This window comes from Heloderma suspectum, chromosome 4 (assembly GCF_057233095.1).
Source record: "Heloderma suspectum isolate Gila_16-S chromosome 4, 16-S_ref, whole genome shotgun sequence".
Lineage (NCBI taxonomy): Eukaryota > Metazoa > Chordata > Lepidosauria > Squamata > Helodermatidae > Heloderma > Heloderma suspectum.
The window spans coordinates 262,864,786-262,888,211 of NC_139461.1; the positions used below are offsets into that span (position 1 = coordinate 262,864,786).

The 23,426-nt window shown below is 44.0% G+C and overlaps 1 long non-coding RNA gene across 1 annotated transcript; it reads left to right on the forward strand.

Annotated features, from left to right (window-relative positions):
* The first annotated feature begins 4,946 nt into the window (after nucleotides 1-4,946).
* LOC146348609 (uncharacterized) lies at nucleotides 4,947-15,607 on the forward strand. The gene is made up of 3 exons (XR_014789933.1): nucleotides 4,947-5,040; nucleotides 13,010-13,093; nucleotides 13,429-15,607. It is a non-coding gene; the product is annotated as an uncharacterized LOC146348609 (long non-coding RNA).
* Nucleotides 15,608-23,426: the final 7,819 nt, after the last annotated feature.

Consider the following 23,426-nt stretch of genomic DNA (forward strand, 5'->3'; position numbering starts at 1 on the left):
CACAAATAGGCTGGAGAATTTTGAGATGCCATTTGTGCACAGCTCTAATATAAATATCTACATTTTTGCTGCATTTTATGTGTTGAAGTAATAGTGTCGCAGTGTTACTGCTATTATACTGTCTAATTACTGTTCCTATTTTGCTTTGATTTTTGTATTTTTAAGTTGCCCCATAATCAGGGTCCTCTGGATATCTTTAAATGCATCAAACACATACCTAAATAAGATGTTTTGGTTTGTTTAGCTCAGGGATAGGCAAGGTGGTGCCCATGGACATCAGTGTACCCTGGACATCTTTTTTGATGCCTGCTGAGGTGCCCTATCCCCACCCCACCACGTTTTATTCTTCTTTTTTTAAATAACACATGTTCTTACCAGTAGCTGGGATTGCTTCAGAGCAAAGTGAGGGCCTCCAGCTACTGCCCTCTTAGGGGGCAATCCTATGCATGTTTAGACAGAACCAGCATTCTCCAGCCAGCTACAGTAGCTAGAGAATGCTGAGAGTTGTAGGACTTCTTTCTGTCTAAATATGCATAGGATTGTGCCCTTAATTTCCCATGATTGCTTCTGGGCCAGACATGGGGCTCAGAGACATTCTTAGGAAATGAAGATGATGAGCAGCTGTGGGCTGATGCATTCCTCTGCAGCATGTCCAGCCACCAAGAAAATGAAGGGGGTAAAAAAGGGCTCCTGTCACTTTTGTCTTGTAAGCTGGGGCGGGGGCTAATGAGACCAGCAGGGGCTAGGGAGAGCAGTGTGTGTGTGTGTGTGTGCGCACAGGGCGGATGGGGGGGGGTAGGTTGGAAAAGCAGCAGCCAGCCAGCTGAGTGTTCAAGGAAGCCAATGGGGAGGCAGGGAGGGAGAGCAACAAGAAGCCAGTGGGGGCTTGATGAGCCAGTTGGGAACAACCTGGGGGACTGGAGAGGGTTGTGCGCCTGTGTGTCTGAATGGATGGGGGCTGTATGTGTATGAGAAAGAGAGAGGGGGAGAGGAAGGGTTTGGAGGAAAGCTGAAAAAGAGTGATGTGGTTTTTCATATGCTTGTAGTGAGGAGGAGGAGAAAGGAAGGAAGTGTGTGCATGATTGCATGATGGATTCATGGGGGGGGTGTACGAGAGAGAGAGAGAGAGAGAGAGAGAATGCTGTCCAAAAATTTCTTCCACATTTTTTAAAACATTCTCATTCAATTTGATAGAAAAAAAATTGCTTTCAAAAGAAATTTAAAGGTAAATTTTTTTTTGGAGAAATTCTCATGGGTTGGGTTTGGGGTTCTAGTTCTCACCTTACTTATGAGGTGGCCAAGGAGTGTGTGCAAATGTCCTATCTTGGATTGTATAACCATCTCTCTGGCAGCCTGTAGCCTCCTCAGCTTCTGAAACTTCAATTAAAGCAAGGGAGGGCAACTTCTGTGGTTGCCCAGTCCTGCCTGTGGAGGGCTGGGCACCTCTGTGGGCCCCAAACCCACCCCTCCTGAAGCCCCCACTTACCTAGAGAGAGGAATCCCCATTTTCGGGAAATTCCACTGCAGGACCAGGTCCTACAGGCTCCACTCCAGTGGAGTCCATTTCTGTGCTGCTTGTACTCCAGCTGGGATGCAACAAACGGGAAAGACTAGAAGCTGGTTCCTGCCAGTGCCAGCTGAGTCACTTTCTCTGTGCCAAGAGAGGCACCATGGAGCTCTGTGCCACTCTCAGCATGGAGAAAAAAGTGGATGGGGAACACATGATAACGTCATGGGAGGGGGAGGGGATTTGGGGCAAGGCCCTGGCCCTATGATGATATTTATTTAGAAAAATAAAAGGGTGGTCTATTCCATGTAATTTGAAATATGGCACAGCTGTTCTTTTTCCTGCAGATTTGGCAGCTGATATGAAATGTCAAATAATGGTATAGAAATAGATTTAATAAAATAAAACATAACGTGATGTGAAGTGCTATGAGCAGCAGCTGCCTAATCAGTGTATTTAATGTGAATTATTATTCAATGAAAATAATATTTTCACACTACATTTCATATGATACAGAGTACATTCTCCACCACCACCCATGCAACAATCATCCTCATTTACACACACTCTCTCTCTCGCGCACACACACACACACACACACAGTGTGTGCATATCTATAGACTATATATCAACACTGAATGAAGGTTCAAAGGCCAAGCCACCCACCTGCCTGAAATTACATCTTGAATCCTCATAATGTAGCAATTTTAGGTAGTAGATCTTATTCCGTATGTACATTCTTACCAGTTTTCCTCCAGGATAAGCAAGGTCTTACATATTTCAATAGATAACAAATTTTACATATTTTTCACACTTAAAAATACCCCCTCCCAACTTGCAACATCCATGGGAAGGGAGAAAATATACAAGACACTGAGCACATGATTTTTAGGGTTTTAATATTATAAGTAACATTCAATATCCCATCACTTCCTATTTCAGTAGATAACAAATTTCACACATTTTTACACATAAAAATACCACTCCACCCCCAAACTTGCAACATTTGAGGGGGGAGTGAGAAAATGTGCAAAACACTGATCACAGGATTTTTAGGGTTGCTGTGCACATTATGAAGCAGAAAGTCCAGGTTTTCCACCATGTGTACATTTGAGATAGGAATCTAGGACTGACTGGAGGAGCTCTAAAGAGGTGCAGTGCAATCTTATACATGTCTACTCAGAAGTATGCCCATTTGAGCTCACTGGGAATTAACAGGCTTAGTGATTAAGACGCTGAACTGCAGACTGGAAGGTCGGCAGGTCAGCAGTTCGAGACCCGAGTGCCACGTGACGGAGTGAGCTCCTGTCTTCAGTCCCAGCTCCTGCCAACCTAGCAGTTCGAAAGCAAGAAATTGCAAGTAGATAAATAGGTACCGCTTCGGCGGGAAAGGTAACAGCGTTCTGTGCACCTTGGTGTTCAGTCATGCCGGCCACATGACCACGGGAGCGTCTTCGGACAGCACTGGCTCTTCGGCTTAGAAACGGGGATGAGCACTGCACCCTAGAGTCGGACACGACTGGTTGGGGACACCTTTACCTTTACCTTAAGAGAGTATAGGATTGCAGCCTTCATCTGTATGATCTACATGTTGTCAAACATGGGTTTGTCTCATTCACATTTTACTCCAAAATGTAACCCTTTGGTAGGATATACATTTACAGTGCACTCATCCTATACACATCTACTGTGAAATCAATGAGTAACTTACAGGACTGCAGTATTAAGCAACTTACTAGATGTCTAGTAGCTTGGGACTGGAGTGTAACAAAATATTTTCCTCTTTAAGCTGCTTTGTGTTGTTGCCTGTTGGCTTGATCCAGGAAGGCTACTCCCTGTTTTGGAGAAAAGAACTAATATAATATTCTAATTAATATCTTGTACAAATTTGTTCATGGCCTTAGTCTGCATAACATTACCCCCATATCAAAATACCACTGAGACTTAACTTTAATCCACCCTGATAATTTATGCTGCATGGAACTATTTTAAAACACTGCATCTGGTCAAATAAAAAGAAATGATTATACTGAATGGCATCATTGATGTAATGATTATACATCAGGCAGCAATCTTTCTTTAAGTTTTGTTAGTGATGTATCTAATTTGTTTCCATTCATTCTGCTCCATGGTTAAGATAGAAAACTGAAAATCTGAACATTCACATTACTGATAAATGGGTCATAAAGGCCAACCCATTATTAAATTGCAATAGAACTCACTCTCCTGCGTTTTCTTAACTGTGTCTGCCACATAAATCCCCATTGAAATCAATATGCGCACAGCTGAACTGGGCCACAATCAGAAAATCGATCCACCCACTTGATTCTCTCTATAATAGATTGCAGCCCAGGCAAGACCTTGCTAGGAAATGCCCAGAATGGATGAATCAGGCACCTCCGTTTGGACTTGAATGGAGGGTATATTAAAAATGTACAAGCTCATTATTATGCATAAGACAATACCTCTCCCTTAGCAGAGGGAAATGGAATTAAAGTTATGTGATGTGTATTTGCTTTTGAACTGTTGGAATCATACAATAAAGCAGCCAGTCTTGATAGCATTCAAGATGAAATATGTCAGCAGTAGGGCTTGAGTTTGACTGTTGTTAATTGGAATGGTCTCAAAATAATTCGCAGGAAGTATCCACTGACCCAACCTATGGTAATTGTACTTCCAAAGCATACAAAAAGCCTGAAGCCATATAGGTCCTTGTCAGCAACCATAGTTTATCACTCAGCTGCTGGCTATTCACTAGTAGTGGCAGCCCAGAGCAGAGTGCATAATCTATTTAAAACATGAACCATACTGTGAAAGTGGAAGCAAAGCAGCATGATGCTGGCAAGGATAGACAGATGACCTGATGTCTTCACTGTGTGATTATAGTTCAAAGTGGCTGCTATATCCCAGGGATTGTAAAGGTGTTCTACTCTAAATTAAGTAAGCATTTGAATGTAGGATCCTTCAAGTTCAAAACCGTGCATTTTAATTCCCTGTCCATGATTTAGGGAAAGTGAAGATGAGCACCCTAAAGGCCAGGAACCAGGCTAGGGCCAGCCCTACCATGAGGCAGAACGCGGCAGTTGCCTCTGGCAGCATATTTGGGGTGTCATAAAAGGGAAGCAAATTGTTAGTTATTTACCTTGTTATTATTGTATTTCTGTTGCCAGAAGGGATAGAGAGAGGTGCTTAATGGGACCTTCTGCCTAAAGTACCAAAATAACTTGACTGGCTTTGGATACTATGTACCTTGACATGGGTGGAAGGCACTATTTGCTGCTCTGCCAGCAGAGAGGGAAAAAAACTTTCTTTAAATGCTTCTTTCAAATACTGCCTCCCCCTCATCAAGAGTTTAGTTCATCTCATTAGCATTCCATTATGCAAGTCCCTGGCAGGCTAATCATGACAGCTGTTGTTCTGCTGTTTATTCTCTGCACAGAGCAATTTTGTTATCAAAATGTTATTTTAATTAAAGAAGGAAATCCACAAGAAGGATGAGTGAGGATATTCTTTCAAGATGATCAGAGAGGCAGGTGAGTTCAGTTCAGAGACCAAATTCATAGGAAGCAGTTCACCTTTAATGTTGTATATCAAGGATTCTGATAATTAGGAATAATTTGGTTAAGGCAATTTTTAACGATTCATTAATCTATAAAATTTGTTATTAGAACTTTTACAAGTGGGGACCTGCAACACTTGCACCATATCACCACCCTGAACAGTGGGGTTCCTGTTCAGGATTCCAGCCAGCCAGTCCGCCATGCCCTCCTCAGGATACAATAAGCTGAAATGAGCTGGAGCAGGGGATTCCACCCACTACCCCATTTTCCATTTTTCTTTTCCAGCTGTCACTCCACATTCCATGGCGAATGAGCATCCTCAGTCCTCACTGAACTGTTTGAGGGGAGACGTTTTCCCCTTAGGTTTTTTATATAAAATGTTTCTACTCCTGCAAACCTTTCTGTCACCTGAGCATGATACTTCCCTCTTGTTTCTCAGTGGAAAAGCACTTCCATTGCTATTTGCTACCGGATATGGCCTGGGCGGGTCCAATTCTTCTTTCTTTCACTAGAATAACTACATCCAATTGTGCTTTGACTGTAACTTCAGCTTTAACTATTTCACTGATCCAACATCTACATACATATATACCCACATATACTTGTGTGTATCAGGATTCTGCTTGATGCTTCTCCTTCATCTCAGGAAAGATGTTTTGAGTATCCCAAACATCTATGTTTGTTTGTTTATTTATGTCCTGCCTTTTCCTCCAAAGAGTCCAAGCCCAAGTTGGCAGACATGACCCTCCTTCTCTTCATTTTAGGTTAGGCTGAGAGTCAGTGACTGGCCCAAAGTCACCTAGGCCCCATCTATAGGGCATCACTTTGACCTCCCACCCCATTGCAACTGCGCAGCAATGCGGCTTCGAATCACCATGCCCTGCAAGGCTGCAATACACTGGTGATGTACTGGACACTTCCCTAAGAGACTCGCCATGCCCTTTTTTTGCCATTATACTGAAATGTGCAGCTGTGCAGTCCCATGAGTGTGGAGGTGTGACACGTCAGTGGCTGTTTTATATTTGCAGGGCTCTGCTGTGTCTTTCTGACCCTGTTTTAGGTAAAAATTGGGTGTTTTGTGCTCCTTCATTTCCACACCATCAGTTTGTCAGTTCCCCAGCCTGAGACTCTCACGATGGTTCGCACTCACAAGCGTGAGTGCTACACCTCTAGCCATCACTCCAAAATGATGCCTGAAGCAATGTTGTTCCTCCCCAAGACCCTCCCCAGCCCTTGGGTACTGAGTCCAAAAGCAACTGTTGCAAAGATGCGAAGCTGCAAAAATGTATGAAAGTGTGATTAAATAAATGAAAAACCCCCTCTGTGCATCTGTAACTGCGCAGCTGTGAAGGGATGAGGGAGCAAAGGGGCATCACAGAGTGATGCAGGCACTATGCATGCCTACAACACGCCCACTGTAAGATGCGAAGTCAGTTCAGGGAAGGAACAGACAGTCCGCAACAGCGGGGGAACCTGCAGCAAAGCCCCCAAATCGCAGTACAATGACTCCTTGGAACTCTGCTTTTTCCGGGCGAAAACCACGGATGGCTGTGAAGTTGTGACTGCGTCATCTATCATGAGGGACCTTGACTTGCACCTGCCCTGGAGTAAAAGCCCAGTGTAGATGGGGCCCCAGTGAGCTTCATGGCTGAGTGAGGACTTGAACCCAGGTCTCTCCAGTTCCAGTCCGACAGTCTAACCACTACCCCACACTTATGTTTTTACTCACTGCATTAAACACTTGACACACTTCAAGAAGTTAACATTAACAATATGCTAATGAATGCACTTTCAAAACAAACCAAGTTCATCATTCCACTAGTGCACCAAATTGCCTCTCTCACACTGGATTGGGCAATAGCTTCCTATTTCCCTTCTTGCTGTCATTGAGGTGGTTGTTAACTGTTCCCTGATCTTAATCTTGTTTCCAGTTTAAACATTACCACACCCCCACCTTCATTCTCCCATGTCTGCTGCCCTCACTCTTGATTCTTTTTATACCGTGGGATGGAGTGACATTTACACTCTTGTTATGAGGTTTACAATAGTTCATGGATTTCAGGATGAGATACACTATTGATTAACATCTTGGCATTACCATATGTCCAATCACTTGTTCCATCCCTTTCCTTATTATGGTATTATCTATGTCCAAAGGAGCATTATTATGTCTGATAACTAAAACAGTATTTAAGTATTGCTATTATAGTATTGCTATAAATTGAGCAAATTATAGTTCCCAGCTGACCTTGCAGCTGGAATCTAACGGAGTAAGTCTAATAATTTAATACAGTCAGGAAAGAACAACTAGAAGAACCTGGTGCCAAACATAAATGGTCTTTTATATTTAATCCAAGATCTCAAATTGTTTCTGATTACTTAAATGAATAGGTAGATAGATACATGTTCAGTATAAATAACACAGAAGTAAAAGAGTGAGGAATAGCTGTGGCCAAATACGTGAAGGACTTTGTTTAATGTACCAGAGAAGGAATATACTTCAACTCAGATTTGGTGTTGGTTTATGAAGGCTGTGGCAGCTTGAGGAAATGTAATCCACTAGTTGGACAGATGATGCATGGATTGTTCAGTGCAGCTTTGTGGAGTAAAACAAGGAGCAGAGCCTGGGGAAGATGCAGAGCCTGTGTGAATTCACATGCTCCAAACAACTACTCGACTTCCACCATCCTCACTCAGAGTTAGTGATTGTTGTAGTAGAAACAAGACTCCCATGGCACCTTAAAGATGAACAGATTTGGCATAATGCCATATTAAGTTATTAATCTTTAAGGTGCCATAAGAGTTTTTGTTTGATTGTTAAAGACTAATATGGCCACCCCTCTGGAAACAGTCAGCTGTTGTGCTCTCCCATTAGAACATCAGCATGTCCCTAGGAAAGAGAAATATTCCACCCATCTGATAACAGCACGATGGGGTTAGTATGGTTTGCATGATGGTCTGAAATAACATGGGTTTCCTCTCTCCTCCCCCCCCCCCGCCCAGTATAGCCCAGGGGGTGGGGCTCTGGAGGGGAGGGATGTAGGGAAAGGAGGGGAGGGGCCCATGCAGGGCAGCCATGCAGGGAGCCCAAGGCAACCTCTGCAGGTTGCCTACAGGCAGAAGGTTGTTCACCCATGCTATGTACACCCCCACCTCCTAAAGCTATGAAGCCCTAGCACTTCATGGTTTTATTATTTTACAACATTTAAGGAGTAGGCAAAGGCTTTCCATTGCACTGCATAATACCGAAGGCAGAAAGTGCATGTTTGATATTGGAATAAATTTGGAGGAATAGGATGTGGTAAAGAGTCTGTAGACAGACACTACCATTTCCACTAGGAGGTCTTAAGCAAGGCTGAGGGTAAGCAAACAATACAAATCAAAGTTCAGGTTAATTACACATAGCCAGAGGAATCTTTCCAAAATGTACTCTATGTAGTCTGGATGAGTCCAAACCAATTTGGTTTAGAGGAGAGCAGGGTTTACTCCAGGGCATGTATTGCAATGCTTGTAAATCATTGGACTGTGCTACAGATCATGCCTTTTTATGGGGACATTCCTGCTCCAAAGAAAGCACATTCCTTTGAAACACATTGTGTTAGTTAAAACTTTTAATATGCTTTGATATTTCTAGCAGGCACTTTACATAATACAGTCATTTTGCAGGAAGCCAACAGTAATGGATATGGATTCTATATACATCTGCGCTCCATGTGGATAACTAGGCACTTGGCACAGTGTTTTTTTTTTTAAGGTTAATCAAGGTAGATTAGATTAAAAGTTTACTTGATTTACAGAAGATGGAGTTATACATGTCCAATGAGGTTTGTTTGTTAGAAAGTACTGCATGTTCTTTTAAGCATGACTCTGTAAAAACTTGGCCGGTTTGTGAAAATACTGGACACTAGGAGGTTTTTAAAAAATATATTTTTTTGAACAAGAACGTTCAGAACCAGTAGAGGCTGGTGGCTCCAATTTCAGTGAGGCTTTAATCCATTCCGGGTTTTAGTCAGAGCCAGCCAGAACTCTAAAGGAGCTATCCAAGGTGCTGAACCCTATCCCCCAAATAGATTCAACACCTTGGATAGCTCCTTTAGAGTTTTGGCTGGTTCTGACTAAAACCCAGAATAGATTCAGAGCCCTACTGAAATCAGAGCCACCAGCCTCCACTGTTCAGAATGAGGGAAACAGATTCAAATGTCTGCATCACAGTTCTTCAGTGCACATCCCATTGGCTGTCTTTACAAAGATCTGGAGATGCCCGAGACTTCCTCCAAACACATACCCAGCCATAGGAATCATCATGACCCTGTGGTGCTATTTATTTATTTATTTATTTATTGCATTTATACCCTGCCTTTTTTCCTCTTGCAAGGAACCCAAGGCGGCTTACATTATCCTCCTCCTCTCCATTTTATCCTCACAACTTGAGCGCGCATGTGAATGAATGACATTAGGAAGAGTGAGGTAAATGGGTTTCTTGAAAGGACAGCAAATAGTTAACTACTGAGTTAATTAGTATTGTATTTTTCACTGCCAAGGAACGGGAGAAGTGCTTGCTGGATTTTTTTTGCCTCAAGTCCCAAAATAACGTGACCAGTCTTGGGCACCATACACCTTGACTGGTTGGGACCAGGCACCATTTGCTGCTCTGCCTCAGGCAGAAAAATGCCTTAGCTGGCCCTGAACTGCATTACCGATGGCATGGGTCTTTTGCATCAATCAGTTGATCAATCTCTTTCTGAGAGCATGAGAGCCTGAATGTTCCCTACAATCATGGTGTTAAAAACCATTATTCAGTCACAGAGTGGCTTCACATAGTATAAACATGTACCCTGGACCATGAGTATATGTTGTGGTGAGGAGATGAGCCTGATGTTCTGGGGAGAGCTGTATTATATAACCCTTCTTCAGTGGCTTGTGTGGTATTACAGTCCTGGTCAGCTTGATTCATGTTGTGACTGTGATGGTGTGAAGACCCAGGATTCCTGAAGTGACCGTGACCTGGACTCAAAGGCAGAAGAACCAGTGGTGCTAACAGAGGACACTCCAGGCCCGAGCACTACTGCAAAATTCAAGATCCCTGAGTTGGAGCTACCAGAGACCCCTGAGCCTAGCCCTAGCACTGAGCCACCGCACCCTTCTCCGAGAGCCCCAGTGCTAGGGATGTACGAAAGTCACTTACCTTTAACGAAATTTAATTCGTGGGTCGGGGGAGGCGCTCCGTCCCTCCCCCCAAAATTCTGGCCGGGGGGGGAGGTGCTCTGTCCCTCCCCCCCAAATTCTGGCCGGGGGGGAGTCCCTCCACCCCCAAATCCTGTCTGGCCGGGCCGCAAATGGCAGCGGCCGTAGCAGCTGCCGTTAGCGTCCCTGCAGTCAGCCGTGATAGGCTACATAAATGTTTACGTAGCCTATTACGGCTGAGTAAAAAACAAAAACAAAAAACCGCGCATACGCTAGGGGTGGACGAAAGTCACTTACCTGTCCTCGAAGGTTGTTCGCGGTGGGGGGGAGGCGCTTCGCTGCTCCCCCCACCAAATTCAGGCCGGGGGGGAGGCTTCCCGCCTCGCCCGGCCGAAATTCAGGCCGGGGAGGAGGCTTCCCACCTTGCCCGGCCGCGAACTCCATTGTTTTTTTTTAAAAAAACAAATGCCCCCGTGATAGGCTACGTGACGATTAACGTAGCCTATCACGGCTAGATTTGCAAAGTCAGCCGTAATAGGCTACGTTAATCGTCACGTAGCCTATCACGGGTGCCTTAAAAAAAAAAAAAAAGCGCGTTCGCTAATGGCGGCCCCCATAGGGAGCCGCCATTCGCGTTTCTTATTTGGTCGCTGTAGTCTACGTAAATCTTTATGTAGACTACAGCGAAAATAAGGGCAATGCAAATAGCGTTGCCCTTATTTTCACCGTAGTCTACGTAAAGATTTACGTAGACTACAGCGTCCAAATAAGGAATGGGAATGGCGGCTCCCTATGGGGGCCGCCATTATCCGAACGCGCTTTTTTTTTTTTTTAAGTCACCCGTGATAGGCTACGTGACGATTAACGTAGCCTATCACTGCTGACTTTGCAGATCTAGCCGTGATAGGCTACGTTAATCGTCATGTAGCCTATCACGGGGGCGTTTTTTTTTTCTTTTATTGGAATGGCGGGGGCGGCAGCCGGTTGAAAGACCGGCTGCCACTCCCGCCCTGCACGAACACCCGCCGAACCGCTGGCCGGACCCGCCGCCGGGAGGGACATTCGGCAAAAGTAAGTCCCGTCCCGGGGAGGGGGTGCGGGGGCGGGGGGAGTGCGGAGAATTTCTCCCCAAAACTTGTTCGGGGGGCCGAACACGTTGGCGCTCGGCCCCCCGAAGTTTCGGGGAGAAATTCTCTGCCATCCCTAGCATACGCAAATGGCGGCGCCCATGGGTGCCGCCATTTGCGTTCCTTATTTTGGCACGTCTAGTCTATGTAAACATTTATGTAGACTACGACGAAAATAAGGGGAACGCAAATAGCATAGACGCTACACTATTTGCGTTCCCCTTATTTTTGCCGTAGTCTACGTAAATGTTTACGTAGACTAGATGTGCCAAAATAAGGAATGCAAATGGCGGCGCCCATGGGCGCCGCCATTTGCATACATGCGGTTGTTGTTGTTGTTTTTTTACTCAGCCGTGATAGGCTACATAAACATTTATGTAGCCTATCATGGTATTTTTAAAAAAATCTAGCCGTGATAGGCTTCGTAAATCTTTACGTAGCCTATCACTTTTTTTTTTTTTTTACTGGAAATGGCGGCGGCGGCAGCCGGTTGAAAGACCAGCCGCTGCCGCTGAACCGCTGCCGAACCGCCGCCGAACCGCCACCGGAGCTGCCGCCACCAGGAGGATTCGCCCAAGGTAAGTCCCGTCCGGGGGGGGCGGCGGGGGGAGACCGTTTCACCACCAATTTCGGGGGGGCCGAATGCGCTGGTATTCGGCCTCCCCGAGATTCGTGGTGAAATTCTCTGACATCCCTAAGCCCCACATTCCATAGAGCTGATGTGCCAATGGCAGCACTGCTCCAGGCATGAGTTCTTGGAGACATGGAGTAGTGTTAGGCTCTGGTCCAGAGACCTGTCCCTTTAAGGTTACCATTTTGTAGGAAAGGACGGAGTCTGGGACTGTAGCGTAATAGGCTTCAGTTTAGTCTTGGACCAAGTCAGAGCAAGTTGTTCACTAGGAGTTCTCCTGGGTGCTGCAACTTCTAGCTTAGTTTGATGTGGCCTAGCATTGAGCCTCATGGGCTTCAGATCAGACTAGACCAGGACAGATGAATGACAGCACATTTTCAATATTTTAAGTATGGGTTTCCTTCTAGTGTAAACACTGGCAGCACTGCAAAAAATAAGAAATCTGAAAATTAATACAAGGAACTGCTGGTTTCTGCTTTCCGTTAGCCCATTCTGCTATCTGTCATTCATCCAAATGAGTCTCTTAAGCCCAAGAAAAATTCACACAAACGTTTTCCCTTTTGCTATATCAGGCGTGGTGGCAGACTGGAAGCCCCCCAACTTGAACCACCCATTCACTCATTAGACTGGCCATGGAGAATGCTTTCCTCCATTGTACTCCTCCATTGTTAACAGGGTAGCATGTGTGGCCAGCTTTGGCAAAGTTCCATTGAAAATAGAGGAGTGGTTCAGGAGGGGAAGAAAAGTTGGTGGTTCCAGTAAGGTTGCCACAGAAGGAAAAGGTCATGGAATATAAGCATAAGCTTGGAAAAAGCAGCACCATTTTTCCCCTCTTCTTTTCTCTGGGGCAGCTTAAGGAATGTACTGTCAAACCCTCAGCAAAAATGGGGGGAGGAGAAGCAAACACAAAGGGGGAAGCTGAATGTAAAAGAATCTTGCAAGTAATAACCTGTTTTGATTGCTAAATTAGCTTTCTCTGCTTTAAACCTTTTCAATGCAGTTCTTTCAGACTGTAGAAACAGAGGCTGTGAAAGCAGCAGAGAAAAGGAATCAGCAGGAAGAATACTGTGTCCCTGCCATCCAGGTAAGTGATTTCTGGGTTACCATTTTGTCTGAGCACAAATTCATATCTAGTTTTTTTAAAAAAAAAAACTTGTCTATGTTTTCAGTTGCTTTTTGTTATGATTTTAAAAAAAACGAATATCATAATCCAGTTATGTTATGTGAGAGTTCAATCATCGGACATTTCTGCAAAAACCCACATTTGTACTTTTCTCCTCTGGAATATGTGGAAAAGGGATCTCTAGGCAATAGGGTTCAATTTCTTCTCTTCAATTAAGTGCGTCATGACAATGTAATTCCAACTTGAGGTTTCAGACCCTCCATGGTGAACTCTTTCTTTCTTTCATTTATTTATAGCTTTTGCCAAAAACCAGCTGGAAGCGGAAGCCCTACAAATTGATACGAAATGTTGGCAAGCTGTGGCTCAAAATTGTAAAGGGTCAATTGGATATCTTCAGATGAAATTTCTGCTGGTGAAAGTATGGAGGAATATGCTAGAGGCAACCTAGAAGCAACCTGTTGGTGGGCATACTGGGTTTCACTGTTCAACAAGTCCATCAGCAGAACAAGTTGTTCATCAGAAAGCATTTCCCCCGGAGAATCCTAAAATCCAATTGGATTTATGAATCTCTGAGGTCAGAAGAAGAATGATACAACCAGAGAGGATCTCTACACTCAGAAGGCTTTCATCTCTCTAGTGATAAAGAATGGTGTCTTCCTGATACCATCAATTATCAGAGCACCTGTTTCCAGACCAGAGCAAAGCATGATATGTATGGCTTGCAACCTGTCAGGATAGTTATTTTCCAGGATAAGTCCTTTCTTACAATAAAAGATAAAATGTCTCAAACTAGCCCTGACAAGTTGACTTCAGGATGTATACTGAAGACCTTCAACTACAATAAGTCTGGGAGGCATCAACAGCACCATCAAGATTAACTTAGTGACTTCTGCCAGAGTGTTTTCCTCAAACTAACAGAAATTCCAGTATGACCCTGCCTTCTAGCACAACTAACATGTATTTAATTCTGGATGAAGTGGATCCCTAACACAGGCTTGATTACAAAGTCTTTAAGAGCAGGTTCACTTTCTAAAAATGTGTATTTAATAATATATCTCTTTATAACTCTCCTGTCCCAAATGGCATCCTCAGGGCAACAAACAACCATAATAAAAAATGAAACAGTAAATAACAGTGGAGCTAAGGGCACCCTGATAAAATGCGTGTCTGAATGGTGTCATCTCAACTTGGCACCTAAATGCATGAAGAGAGGAGGTGAGCCAGTCTCATCTGGCAAGAAATTCCTTAGTTTGGATGCCGCCAAAGAGAAAGCTTCTTGCATCCCCACTCTCCACACTTCCCATGACAGAGGGAGACAAAGCAAGGCATCTTCTGATGACAACAGTTTGGGGGCAGTTTCATATGGGAAGAGCCAGTCCTTTAGATATCGAGATCCCAAACCATTAAAGGTCAAAACCAGTTCTTTAAATTTACAACTATCTGAAAATACATTTAACTCACTAAGGATGGGATCCAAAGTTGCATCTGGCCTTCTATATGTATACCAAGGCTTTGAAGCCCTTTCTTCCTATGGAAATCCCCTCCAAAACTGCTCTTGAGAGTTGGGGACTCTTAAGAGTGGCACCTGATGCATCATGAGGAGCTACAGAAGAAACTGGAATATTGGCAGAATTCATGTGTGTGGGCAGAAGTATTTTAGGCTCTCTGGATTCCAGCCTATGTTTATGGAAGTACACAAAAAAATTCATATGAAAATGCAGGTGCTTGCTTCTCTGATAATAGTATGTCCAAAAGGTCAAAGTATATTTAAAAGATTGCAATAAGCATTTCATATCGACTTGATGGCCTTGTAGGCCCCTTCCAACCCTACTATTCTATGATATTTCCCACTGATCATTTTGGGATCATCGTATTCTTTCTAAAAGTATGCAAATTTCTGAAGTACTGCTGTGAAAGAAAATTGACTCTTCTTGTACATGATATTCATCTGGTTAAATATGACAACTGACAAGTCTTTCACCAAATAAAGATTTTTATTAAGATTCAGTTGTGATTATTTAACAATTGATGGAGGCTTGGATGTAGCCTATCTACTGCATGGTGCATTGTAGAATCTGGCTCCCTCTGTCACACGATTTCATAGTAAACTATCACCCAGTTTATAAATGACTACACAGGTGCAGGAGCTGTATCCATATAGTCTGATGTCACACTGTTTGGTAACAGTTAGATGGTGGAAGCACTTGAATTGAGTGAACGACTTGACTCCTTCCTTCCGATAACAGCTTGTAACATTTTTATGGGAAATGGATGTTACAGAGAGGTGTGGGATGGGACCCCAGAAGGTGACTCTTACACTGCTCTGATGATGTATGAATCGTGTCTATATGTGAATTGATTCTGGATTTTGTGGATTTAATATGTAGAACCAACCAACAGAGCCTTTGCTCCTATTTTGGATGTTTTGTTGTCTCTTCTGTCCCTTTAGGCTTGCTTTCATAAAACTATTCTGCTAATATTTTTAAGAGCTCTCTCATTAGTGTGTGTGTGCACTCTCTTTTATTCTGTCTGACCTATATTATGTCAACTTTAACTTTTAGACAGAAATCCAGCTGATTTTGATAGGAAGTTCTATAGAAAATGAATGATATAGTATAGACCATATTTCTCATATTATTAGTAGTATTAATTAAATTTCTTAGATGCATTTCTCAAGAAAACAAAACAAAGCAAAATCTCAAGGCAACTTACAACCAAACTAAAACATGCAAAGTTTTAGAATAATTTAAAACAGTTAAAATAATTAACAGCAAAATACTACAACCCCATAAAACAAGTAAAACAATAGTGACATCCATAAATAAGTCAATGGATGCATTCATAAGCCCATCATATGCTGTCAAATAATCTGATGCCAAAAAGATGACAATGTAATGTCATATAATGTCATTTGTATTGACTCTCCCTTGCATCTGATATTTATTACTCCCTCCAATTCAGGATTGTCTGAAATTTTTAGCAGTAAATTGGATATTTTTTTCCTTTTTCTAAATCCTTTGTCATGCCAATCCATTTCTTCTGAAAGTCTCACCATGCCTGTGAGCTAGGGATGTAAGAGAAATTCATTTCAGTTCATTTTGGATCAGGATTTACCCAATATGCACCTTCTGGACCTAACACAGACTTGGACACAATTGCAGTCAAAGTCTGTACATTTCCAGGTTTACAATGTGATTGGCAGACCAAAAACATGTCTACATTTGAAAAATGTGCATGAAAACATGCATACTTTAATGAATGACACAATGCATACGTTACAAAGATGTGCACAAGTGATGCATACATTTGGAAAAAATATGGATGAAAATATGCACAGGTTGTCATGTGGAAAGAAAAAAGCAAAGCTCGTAATCTGATACGGACTCAAGTCGGAATGAGCTTCAAGATGGAATTTGGAGAACTTTGGTGGATTAGAGTTTTGCTGATTCACACATCCCTTCTCTGAGCCGTATGCACAGAGGACTCTTGGGCAGTGTGGAGTGTTCAGATGCTTCAATTCAGAACACTTTCTTCTTATAAACCGCATACCAGCTATGCTGATGCCCGTGCTCATAGCTGCTAGCCTGAGGCCAGGCCAGCGTGATTTGGGGTTGCACAGGTAGCAGAGTTCTCAGGAAAGTATATTGCACAAGCCCTGTGTGACCCAGTACCTCCTATTTATGGTACTGTTTCCCAAAATTACAGTTCAGTAATGAACTGGCTGCTCAGTAAGCTCCCATGTACACAGAGCCCTAGATGGAGCTAGCTTAGATCAGAAACTGAGCTAGACAGTTTGTTTAAATTGGCAAGGAGATATCTGGGAAATTAATCCAAGCAGAATACTTGTTTTATGCTGTGACCTTGTTTATGGTATTTGCTGTCAGAGGAGCAAAACAAGCTTTAGGAAGGGAAACATATAAGAAACAGAAATAAATGTGTGAACATCTGTGTCATTCATTAAAATTCTGCACAGATCTGCTCAGAAAGCAGAGTATATATTTTGTGTAATGACAATAAGTCAAGCCATCCTGCTTAATGAAATCTGATACTGTGCATGTTCCAGCCAAATGGCGTTGGTTGAAGACTAGAAGTGTGGTGCCCTTTTAGTTTCACCAAAAAGCCTGCTTTCTGCTTGGACTGAGTGACCTCTTCCGGTCCTCTGATCTGTTATTAAAACATCACTTTGGCCTGTAAAGTGAAATAACTTCATTCACAAAATGGCTTAGTTCACAATTGTTGCTAGAACTTCACCTATCTTAGTAAACAGAATATGGTGCTGCGAGAGCAGTGCATAGGACCTAGTTTTGGGACTCAAAAGACACACCCATCCATGGTACTATTGCATGCATCAGGGCACCATCTGAGGAGCTATTCGGTTAAAGCCTGACACACACATACAGCTACTTGTAATGCAGTCATGTGGTTCAGTGGTAACCATGTGGTTAGAATGATTTCAACAGACCACTGAGGGTGAAAAACTCCTGGAAAAAAAAAGGCCTATGAGCAGTATCAAATGGTGACTGCCTGCGAGTGGCCAGCCCTACCAATTCCATTGCACAAGGGGCATCCACCGCTTGTGCAATAAAGATTTGGGTCTTCCAGGGGCAACCCAAAATGAGCAGAAATGCTTAGTTCTGGAACAGGGTAGGTCAGCAGAGCTCCCATAAGGGAGCTCTGGCAACCTGCCCCATTCCAGAAACAAGCATTTTCGTTTGTTTCAGGGCCTTCTCCCAGAAGTACTGAATTCCCAGTGTGCAAGTGGTGGGCGCTGCTTGTGCAATGGAATAGGCAGGGCTGGCTGCTTATGGAATGATAGCAGCAGTGTATCTTGCTCACAGACGGGCGTGTTGGATACTGTCCATGGAATGACACAGTGAAAATGGTTGTCTCCACTTCACACACAAGTGAATGCTCCACATCCCATTCACACAGTTGAATGACACAAGCCTGTGCAACAATTTCACTAACCATTGGAATTCTTTGGCTTCCTGTGGAATTCCTTAGATGCCTGAGACAAACCCCACATTCATTTCAAATATCACTTTAGGTGAAGTTCCAGTGGCAACCCTAGAAGTGATACACAGAACTCCTTCTAAGAAATTTTGAGTGCAATCCTAAGCCAGGTTGGTGTGTGTGCACGCATGTGTATGCATGCATGCAAAGTGGTGTGTCATCTATCACTACCAAAGCCCTGCCAGGTCACAGCAGCCAGGACATAAAGTTTGCGATGGGGAGGGGGGGAATACCATGATTTTGTCCCTCATGTTTTTTTTCTTTGTATACCCCCTATTGCTTTCAGTGTGTGGGGTGGGTGGGTGGAGGGGACAGTTGTACCAGTTCCAGGCTGTCATGGAGCCCCCCCCCCCAATCATGGGGCCTTTCCAGCAAACAAACCAGCCTCAGTCCAGCGGATCCCTGGCCACCTCCATTCTGACCCTGCCTTGCCCCAGAATACCCTGTTTTAGGGCTTACCACCTGTGTCTGGACACCTCTAGTGGTATGATGTCTGTGGTGCTTCCTGTAGGCATAATTAGGAGATCCAAAGTGGATATTTCCCTCACCAGCAGTGAAGAACCTCTGTCCCATCCAACACGCCTCCTGCCCTCAGACAGCTGTCCAAGGGGGCAGGCCTGGCCCAGCCCAAGTCATGTTGCTGCCTGAAGCAAAGTGGCAGTGCCACTGCTGCCCCACTTCTACTTGGTGGCAGTGCCTCCCATTACCCACCACCCACCCACCCTCCCTACCCTGCTTGGCTGGCCAAACTCCTGGCCAGACAACCCAGCTGGCCACTTGCTCCTGCCCACCCAACCATCGCTTTCACCTTGGTCCCAGCCACAGGGCTCCTGGGAGAGGTCAGCTTGAACTATCACAAGAGGTCCCAGCTGCTCCCATGAGAGGTCCTGAACTATTGTGAAAGGTTCAGGATGTCTCATGATACTTCAGGAGCTCTGGCGATAATTCAGCTGACCTCTCCCAGGGACCCTGCAGCTGGGGCACAAAGCAGGAGCAGTGGCTGTGTGAGTGGGAGTGAATGACCAGCTAGCTAGCTAAGCATGTGGCTGGCAGTGACAGAAACAAGAAGTGGTGGGACCTGGGCTGGTGGTGCGGAGAGCAGCGCAATTCGCCACTCTTCCCATTCTGCCACCTGATGCACCTGCATCAAGCTGGCTCATAATAGGGCCAGCCTTGCAGGGGGGTTAGTATTGCTATGTTTGTCAGTATTAGTAAACTTTTCTTTCATTTTTGCTGCCTTCAGAATTTCTCTAATGTTTTCCTGAGAAGGTATTGTTATTATTATTATCCATTATTGATATTAGTGATGGGGAACCCTGGTCCTCAGGCCAGATGTAACCTGCCAGGCCTCCCCATATAGTCCACTGCATCTCAGCCAAGGCCTTGCTGCCTCTCTGAAGCCCCATCCCTTGGGAAGGGCAAAAGCAGCAAGGATGAGGGAGCTCACTGCATTTCCAGGCTGTTCAGTGTGGAGGCAGCACCCATCAGATGGTGGGGACAGGAAGTATGGGTACGTACATATGGGCTGGATCTACACTTACCACCTTTTTTCACTTCCAATGAGGTTTCACTGCCCGCCTTTCACACTACGCAGTACCCGCCTTGAATTGGAACCAGAATTTCCCACTTCCGTGCTCTTGCTTTCAATACCCTAATATCCCAGTATTTCCCCTTAATATGCTCTGATTTTCTGCCTTCACTACTGTATCTGGTCGTAGTTCCCTCCCCTGCCTGTCCATATATGGTGGTGTTTGTATTTCGCTCCTGTCCAATCACAGCTCTCGACAGCCCCATGTCTTCTTCCGGCTACTGATCGCATAGCTTCCATAGCACAATCACATAGTTGTGTAGCTTCACAGCTTCGAAGCTTTGAAGCTTCGAAGATCATGCCTGAATTAGAAAAAAAAAACATCGTGGAGAAGCCCCGATTCTGCGAGGATAACGCCTTAATTAAAAAACACACACATCCAGAGCGGGGGATAGGAGGGGGTAAAACTAGGGATGTACAAAACGCTTACCTGGTTTCGTCCAGGGACATCCGTGTGGGGGGGGAGGTGCTCCGTCCCTCCCCCCGAAATCCTCAACAGGGGGGGGAGGCGATCCGTTCCTCCCCCCCGGAATCCTGCCTGGCCAGCTCTGCTCTGTGGCCAGGCCGTGGAGCCACCGGCCAGGCCAACCCACAGCGGGGCCTCCAGCCACTGCCGGGCTGCTGTGGACGCAAATGGTGCCCTGAGTAGGGGACGCCATTTGCGTCCCTATGGTAGCCCGTGATAGGCTACGTAAATATTTACGTAGCCTATCACAGGCTACCATAGGGACGCAAATGGCGTCCCCTACTCAGGGCGCCATTTGTGTCCGCAGCAGCCCGGCAGTGGCTGGAGCCACCGCCACCGCTGGAGCCACCGCCGGAGCTGAAGCCGCAGCCGGAACCACCGCCAGGTAGGGTCCATTCCGAGGGGCTTTTGTGGGGTGGTGGGGCGGGTTGCTCCGTTCCGCCACAGATTCTGGGGGGCTGAATTCACTGGAATTCGGCCCCCCTGGGATCTGTGGAGGAATTCTCTAACATCCCTAGGTAAACCTTAATCTCATTTGAAGGGATAGAACAACCCCCTGCTCAGTGCAGGAAGCCTGATTCCCAGGCAGTCGCCCATCCAACTACTGACCGGGGTCGACCCTGCTTAGCATCCGAGATCAGACAAGCGCACACAGGAAAACAGAAGGAAAACAGCACAGTGCTCGAGTGTGAACCAAGCTCGCGCATTCGATGAAGCACTGCAACAGGGAAAATGCGTGAGTGTGAATGAGAGCGTTTAACCCAATGGGACACCAAATTCATTGCGATGGCGGGCGCAATGTAGATTGGCCCATGGAGAAGGGATTTGAGGGGCAAAACCAGTACTTTGAATTGGGTCTGGAAACTGACTGGGGGCCAGTGCAGTTGCCATAGCACAGGCATAATGTGATTGTAAAACCCAATCCCAGTTACTAATTTAGCAGCTGAATTTTAGTTTCCAAATGGTCTTCAAAGGCAGCCCCATGTATACACATTACAGTAATCTAACCTGGAGGCTACCAGAGCATAGATAACTGAGACTGGGCCAATGTTTTTATGCACTGTTCTGCTCCCTCGCTGGCTGAATTCCAGCATGTAGAAAGAATATGTACCCTCTCCTAACTCCCCAAGCAGTGACATCTCCTTCATGTGCTTCTCTTCCTTACAGCATGTGCACACACACTCACACAATTTTTTTTCATTGCATTTATGGTACTATAATTTAGCCTGGGCTCTACATTCAAGCTGTCAGAGGGGTAGTCATCCTGCTTGGCAATTAACCTGAGAATGGCAATAGTTGCTATATTAAGAGAAGAGTTCAGACTTATAAATGGCATATCCTATAAACAGGCTTCAGTTTTCCCTATAAAGGGCACACAAGAACTTTGGTTCTGCTATAAATGTGGCAACAGTTGTTCTTTAAAAACACACACACACACAATTAGATCAACTATAGTTTGTTAATTTTTCACAAAATGGAGCTAGTTCTGGAGTTTGTGTGCTTAGATTTCTGAGAAATGTACTACTATCTATTTTAATAGCTCAAGGAAGAGATTTTTTCCATAGTTTGTGGTCCTGAAGTAAACCAGAAATAGATAGCATACAGAGACTCTCACTGCTGCACACAGCGCCAGATAGATGACACTGTAATATTAGGATGCCTTGGTCACGCCAATACAATCTCTGCCCCACATAAAACAAATAAAAAGACTCTTCATCAGATCCACAAGGCACGTCACTAGGATGTGACAGCCACACACATAGGTCTTCGAATTTATACTAATGGGAATGGTTTACACGTGGAAGATGCTGCCAGAAGTAAGACTTTTATATGGTGCAATAAAGTTTGGAAACAAGACAAAGCTTGCCTGTGTGCACAGAACCATCATTCCAAAAGTCTTCTTTAACAGAAGAGGACCATGTGTGCATCATATTGAAACAGGCTCTGGGGTACACACATCACACATAGCTTGATGTATCTGTTGAAGTGAATGTCCAAAACTGATATGTTCAAAATTGATATGTTGATAATTCCAAATTAATGTTGCAAGAAAGAGCAGTGAATGATGATAGTCATGTAAATGTAATTGTCAGAATTAACTTATGTATAACCAAATCTTGGGGAAATACAGTATATATATCCATTTGGGGGACATTCAATCTGGGATTGTTAGCATTTGTATGTAAATGTTGACATTCATCAAATTTCAGTCATTCAGGGTAACATTAGACATGATGTGCGCATGCACACACGCACACACGCACACACAGGGTATATCATATCGATTACAACTACAGATCAGAAGCATTTTGTGGCTCTTGCATTTTCCAGAAAATAGAAATAGGTCTACCCTTAACTAGGGATGGCCAAATGGGTTGATTTTGGATTCTCTCAGTTTCCTAGTGTTCCAATCTTAAGTTTTGTTCATTCTGAACTTTTGGACTTTTAAAAAAAGTTTGTATGAACAAACAAACAATAGAGTATACATTTTTGTGCACATTTCTCCTAATGCATGTATTTTTGTAGGCAATTTTGCCTACTATATGCAATTTTTGCAAGTAATTTTCCTAATAGAATGTATTTTGAACATTATTTTCACTAATATACACATATTTGTGTGCACATTCCCCTAATATAGACATTTTTGTACACATGTCTTGATTGAGGAACTCCATTGCAAAATCTGGAAATGTGCAAATTTCAAAGGATGATGAAGTTTCAGTTCGTGTGTTGGTTTGAAAGTGCAAAGTAGTTAAGTTTGCATTAAACTGTGAACCCAATGAATTTCTCCCCCATGCCTATTTTTAACCTATACTCTAATGTTTCCATTGATCTCAGCAATTCCATTTGACTTCATAAGTGGCTTCTCTGTGAGCCTGAACATACACTTCACTATGATGTATATATGGGAACATTGAAACTAACTTTATTAGTAGCGGGCTGTTGTCTAAATTTTGTGAATAGCTAATGGGTTGGATCCAGACTTAGTTTTAAGTTATGACTAACCAAATTCCCATTGATTTTAATGGGTCTACTCTAAATATTACTGGATCCACCTCACTGTGTGTTACTCTAAAAGGAAATAGATATAAAATGAATTGGTCTTAGGTTTCAATAATGGAAGCAGTTTGGAACATGATAAATGACACAGTTAGATACTTTCCTTTGTCCTTATATAGGAAAAAGTTATGTGGATATGGTACTGCACACCCTAAAGACTCATTAAC